General features: G+C 37.2%; 1 pseudogene; it reads right to left on the minus strand.

The window, feature by feature from the left end:
• Positions 1-3,554: 3,554 nt before the first annotated feature.
• Positions 3,555-4,490, minus strand: LOC143391087 (putative olfactory receptor 10D4 pseudogene; annotated as a pseudogene).
• Positions 4,491-6,296: the final 1,806 nt, after the last annotated feature.

The following is a 6,296-nucleotide window of genomic DNA, read 5'->3' on the forward strand; positions in this document are numbered from 1 at the left end:
ACTGATTCAAATTGCTACATTTTCATTAGTAGAAATATAAATATATGTGTATATTTTGTTGAATTGTAAAGTCTGACTTAGTTTTTCAATTTACCTAAAATGACATTTGAAGGTAATGAGGATTTGATAAATACATTATCTTCCCTCTTTTCTACTTTATTCTTTAAGTAAAAAGAATAAAAATAAAAAGCAATAGAAAAGCAGTGTTCAATTGACAAGAATTTTCTTTGGAAATAGGTCTTCAAGCATATTAGTGACAAAGAACAGTGTATTGAAAAAGTGTTTTCTGAGCTTTAAAGTCAGATGGATCTGAATTTAAACTCACGCTCAGCCAACTTGCCCTTGGTATATCATTAGGCAAATTTTCTGAGAACCGTATTGTCAAATTTATTAGGAGGATAAAAATGATCTAACTTGTAGGATTAATGTGACTATTAAGTGAAATCTTCATGACAAGAGCTTAGCTCAGGGCTTAGCATACACTAAGAAATTAACAAATGATAGCCATGGATGAGTCATGCTAGTCATGGTTCTCTAGAGAACCATAACTTATAGGAAGGAGGGCCATAACCCTGGATTTATGGTAGAGTTTCATGCTGATAAAGTTATGTTAAGTTGAAATATTATTAGTTGAAAGTGCATTTAATACACCTAGCCTATTGAACATCCTCTGAGCAACATAGCACAGTGTAGAGTGTTGGTGGTTCACCCTGGTGATCCTGTGGCTCTCTGGGGGCCGAGGCTTGCTGTGACTGCCCAGCATCATGACAGACTATCATATCACGTATTGATAGTCCAGGAAAAGTTCAAAGCTCAGAATTCAAAGAACAGTTTCTACTGAATATATATTGTTTTTTCATCATTGTGAAGTTAAAAAGGTAATTCAATTCATCATAAATAAAAGATTGTGTGTGTGTGTGTGTGTGTGTGTGTGTGTGTGTGTGTGAGACAAGGAATTGGCTCACAACTTTGGAGGCTAAGAAATCCCAAGTCTGCAGTTGGCAAGCTGGAGATGAAAGAGAATCAATATAAGCTCAGTGTCACTCTGAAGACCTGAGAATCAGGAAAGCCAGTGGTGTAAATTTCAGTCTGAGAACAGGAAAAAACCATGTACCATATTAATCAATAAAACCACCAGATTTCTTTCCTATTTAATCTCTTTGTTCTATTCAAGTCTTAAAACTGATTGGAAGGTGGACAGCTGCATTAGGAAGGCAATGTGCTTTACTTAGTCTACTGATTTAAATGTTATTCTCTTTGAAAATAGGTACACTCAGAAAAATATTTGATTAATTCTGGTCACTTCTGGCCCAATCATGCTGACTCTTACTATTAACCATCACATCCAGTATTGTACATAACAAAGTATTTTAACTTAATTTAATACAAATACTTTGTATTTTAATGTATAATTATGTGATATGTCAGATTGAAGCAAAATTGGCTAAGTATCTTTTTCCCATAATAGTTCTCACGATCATTTTGAATTCTTGAAATCATAGTTCCATAAAAATGATAGCTATTGCATGCTAAGTGAAATAAGCCAATTCCAGAAAACCAAAGGTTGAATGTTTTCTGATGTTTGGAAGCTAACCCACAATAAGAGGGAGAAAGAGAAGGATACAAGTTCATTGGATTAGACAAAAAGGAATGAAGAGAATGGAAATAGATAGGAAAAGGAAAGCCAGTGGAATAAATCTGAGGTAACTTTCCTATGTACATATATGAATATACCACTGTGAATCTCACCATGGTGTACATCCATAAGACTTGAATTTTAACTAGAATAAGATGTATCCCATGCACTACCCAAAAGTGATGGAAACTCTAGAAGTTGGACCAGGTAGAAGAAGTGGGTAGCCTGGGCCATGTCTTTGAAGGCAATATCTTGTTCCAGACCCCTTCCCAATATCTATCTCTCTCTCTCTCTCTCTCTCTCTCTCTCTCTCTCTTTCCCAGAAACCAGCAGAGGAACAGGTTTCCACTGCCATTCCGTTTTGCCCTCATGTTCCTACCTTGAAGCCAGCAGATGGCCAGAAACTTAAACCTCTGAAACACTGAGCCAAAATTCATGGTTATTCCCTGAAATTGATTATCTCAGAATTTTGTCACAGCACTGAAAAACTATGAATACATTCTTTCTTTAGAAATTCTTACACACCACGTTGCAATTCCCTGGTTACTGGCATGAGCTGCCACTGAACCCTTTTAATATTTTCTAATAGTGCATTCCACACTCTGTGATGACTTATAGATTCTTCTTAGAGAATTGATTTTTAGTGACCTGTTGACTGGCAGAAATTGAAGAAAAGAAGAAAGCAAAAACCATTTCATTATAAAGCACTATTCTATTTTACTTCTAAAATACAAATTACTTCCTCCCTCTCATATCTTTTCCTTCTTCCTCTCTCTCTCTCTCTCTCTCTCTCTCTCTCTCTCTCTCTCTCTCTCTCTCTCTCCCCCTCTCTCCTTCCTTTCCTCCCTCTCTCCTTTTTTCTCTGTAATATTTATTTTGTTCATATGTCCAAGGGGAGTTAATGTGGTTTATAAGAAAAGTCATAAATAATTAGTAGATAAAATATAAATAAAGGAAATAATATATGAAAAGATGAAGAAGAATTATATTCACTATATAATTTAGTATAGTTTCTAGAAACAAAACTTACCTATTTTACCCTCAGCATTATGGAACACAGAGATTAGAGGAAGAAAAATGACTTATACTGTTTGTTTTATGCTAAAGGAAGAAACATCAACTTCCAATGAGAGGGAAATTTTTTAATCCTATTTGAAGTTAAACAATATTAATTTGATTTTTATTTATAGACACAGAAATAATTCAACATCTTTTTTAAAAAAAAGCCAAGTAGCAAACTTGTTACATTCAATAGGAGTTATATTTATTTTTTTAATGACATTTTCCAAAACAGAAATTCTTACTTTGTGTATCTAATGAGAAACAATATAAACTCATATCTTTTCAGGAGTCTAATGATGCAATGAAAATATCTAGATCCAAAGAAATCCACACAATAAAAAACTCCCAAATTCCCACAAGACTTTATTCCAATAAGATATTACCTTAAATGTTACTTAATTTAGTTTGAATTTTGGTGTTGCTTGCTAGAAATTGGAGTTCACACTCAAAAAGAGAAAGGACAGAATTCTGATGTTATGTATTAGCCTTTCTTGAATTTTTTTTCTCTCACTTTCTTTTCCCTCAACATGTATAAGTGTACACTTTTAACCAAGACCATGAGGAAACATTTGTGTTTTAATTCTTTCAACTATTTAAACAACTAAGAAATGTTTTGGGGTACAGTTGTGCTGAGTCAGAATTCACACAGCTTAAGTGCAATGTCAAGTAGCAACATTGTAAGTTCTATTTCATTATAAACATGGGGGGAAAAGATGGACATATATGTTAAAATACTGAGATTAAGAGGTAGATTGATTCAGAGTATATTTTATTTCAATACATCTTGAGAACCGCAGATGAGAATTTGTCCTATGACATGGAAAACAGACTTCATCATAAAAAGATTTAGAGTCTTTTATTTATTTTCCAGAGCAAGACTTCTCTTGGAAAATACATTCCTCAGGGCTGATTTGACATCCTTATTCCTCAGGCTGTATATAAGTGGGTTCAGCATGGGAGTCACAAGGTTATTCAAGATCTGAATGACAGCACCCAGCAGGGGCCTGGGGTTGGGCTGTAGGTAGATAATGATGATTGGAGCATAGACACAAAGAATTGCAGCCAGGTGAGCACTGCAGGTGGAGAATGCACGTTGCCTGCCCTCTGTTGAACGAATTTTGGATATGGAGATCCCAATGCAAGTGTAGGAAACAAGGATGAGTAAAAAGCAAATGAGAGACATAAGACCAACATTTGTAAAACCTACTCTCTGAGCCAGAGATGTGTCCTCACAGGCTAGAGGTAGCACTGCAGGTATATCACAGAAGTAATAGCCCACCTCATTGGAGCCACAGAAGGGTAACTGGAAGGTGACGGAGGTTAGGATAGTGGCATGGACACAGCCACCCATCCAGGTCCCTGTGGTCAAGACAGAGCACACTCTGTGGTTCATGATGACCATGTATCTCAAGGGAAAGCATATGGCAACAAAGCGATCATAGGCCATCACTGTGTACAGGAAACATGCGGTGCAGCCCAGGAAATGGTAGAAGAAGAGCTGAGCAGCACAGCCCCGGAAAGAGATGCCATGTTCCTGCCCTGAGAGGTACAACAACATCTTGGGAGCAGTTGTGGAAGAGAAACCCAGGTCAAAGATGGAGAGGTTTCCCAAGAAAAAGTACATGGGAGTGTGAAGCCGAGAGGAGGAGATGATAGCAGTGAGAATGAGCCCATTTCCCAGGAGGGTACACAAATAAACTAATGAGAACACGATGAAAAGGGCCATCTCTAGGCCCTCTGACTCAGGGATTCCCAGCAGGATGAATTCGCTCACCATGGTTTGATTTCTCATTTTTATAGAAGAATCAATTCTTGGTTGTCTGTAGAAAGAAAGCTGTGGTTAAATTTAATATGTATATAAATTTGTTCTGTTTAGATCGGTGCAATGAAATGGAGAAGAAAATTATCTAGATATTTAGAGAGTGATGCTTTCTGAAAAAACTGTCTTTATCTGCCCACATCTCCCAAGACGGGTATACCCTTCCACAGTGCAGTTTCCAGTAGCAGGTGGCATTCATGAACAATCCCACTCAGCCTCATAGGTCTATTCTCCTATCTTCCATTCTGCATACAAACTGTTAAATTGCATTAATTGAATTGTTCCTTTGTGACACTTGTGGAAGCCACACAGGCAAAAGATACAGTATTTTTTCAGTAGTCTCATCCTCTGGAGTCCCTGAAATTAGTGCAGATGAGTGACTGGTAGCATCCACCTCAGGCTCCAAAGTCTGTAATTCTTTAAGCAGGTCCAAGTTAAACAACACTAGTTTTGCACCAGTAGGAGACACAGGGGAGAGGGTAGTAAAAACACCTTTACAAGTTTTATAAATTGAAAACCTCAATTTTTTTTATTGTTTTATGTTTTCCAACACAGTAAGATCTTTAAATTATAGATCGCTCCATGGATTCGAAAAAAAATGCCTAAGACCCTATCAATATCTATTATCACTCTCTTTCTATCTCTCTCTCTCAAACGCACACACACACACACACATACACAAATCTATATGTGTTTGTGAGGAAAGCCAAGATTAAAAAAAAAATAAAGGTTAACTGGGCATGGTGTCCCAGCCCTGTAATCTCAGAGGCCCAGCATGCTGAGGCAGGAGGATCATGAGTTCAAAGCCAGCCGCAGTATTTTAGCAAGGCAATAAGCAACTCAGTGAGACTCTTTCGTTAAATAAAATACAAGAACAGGGCTGAGGAGGTGGCTCAGTGGTTAAATGTCCCTGTGTTCAATCTCTGTACCAAAATATAAATAAATAAATAATAAACAAAGGCAAAACTTCAGGTACTCACATAGCAAACACTGTGCATAACTGGCTGGATCCGTTGAATGTTGTTTTTGTTTCCTCCCCAGTAGAAGAAAGAAGCTTCCCCTGCCTCAATTCCCAGCAGCCTACAGGTTGCTAATAAGGATCCTGAATTACTCTCTTTTTAGCTACTTTCATGTAGAATGCCACATATCGAAGGGTACTCCAGCTCCCTTACAGTCATTTCCTGTCTGACTCCAGGAACTGCAACAATTCATAAACACAGGAGATTTTAATAAGCTTGCTTTCCTTTGGGAATTAATCCTTCAAGTCAGGAACCTCATTGTGCAAGAGTGCAATTAGCTACTTGGTATAATTGGAGCTCAGAAATGAGAAAGTGAGATGAAGAGAAAGAGAGAGAGATTATTATAATTTCTTTTGTAAAATATACTTCGAGGAATAAAAGGTTGATCTGATACCTATATAGCACATACTTATGTACACATGTTTTTATTTAGTGCTTTTTTATGTGCTAATGTTTTTAATAGACCATTTATACATTGTTTTACTCCACAATACTGCCTGAAATGATCTATTGCAACAGCAACTGCAGTAGCTGAAAGAATTAAAGAAATTGATGAAAAGCTAGGCCCAGGAAGTGTGGGAACAAGGGCAGCTCCAGGGCCATTAGCAGTAGAGTTTTGTGGAGCAGCCTTAGAGCAAGGCTGTGCAATGATTCAGGTTCAATGGTCTCATCCTCTGGAGTCCCTGAAATTACTGCCCTCTGCTTTTGTGGAACTCAACTTAAAATTCAGTACAATGTCCTTAGTTAAGTCATACGCTTG

The sequence above is a fragment of the Callospermophilus lateralis genome, chromosome 2, assembly GCF_048772815.1.
Source record: "Callospermophilus lateralis isolate mCalLat2 chromosome 2, mCalLat2.hap1, whole genome shotgun sequence".
In the NCBI taxonomy this organism is placed as follows: Eukaryota; Metazoa; Chordata; class Mammalia; order Rodentia; family Sciuridae; genus Callospermophilus; species Callospermophilus lateralis.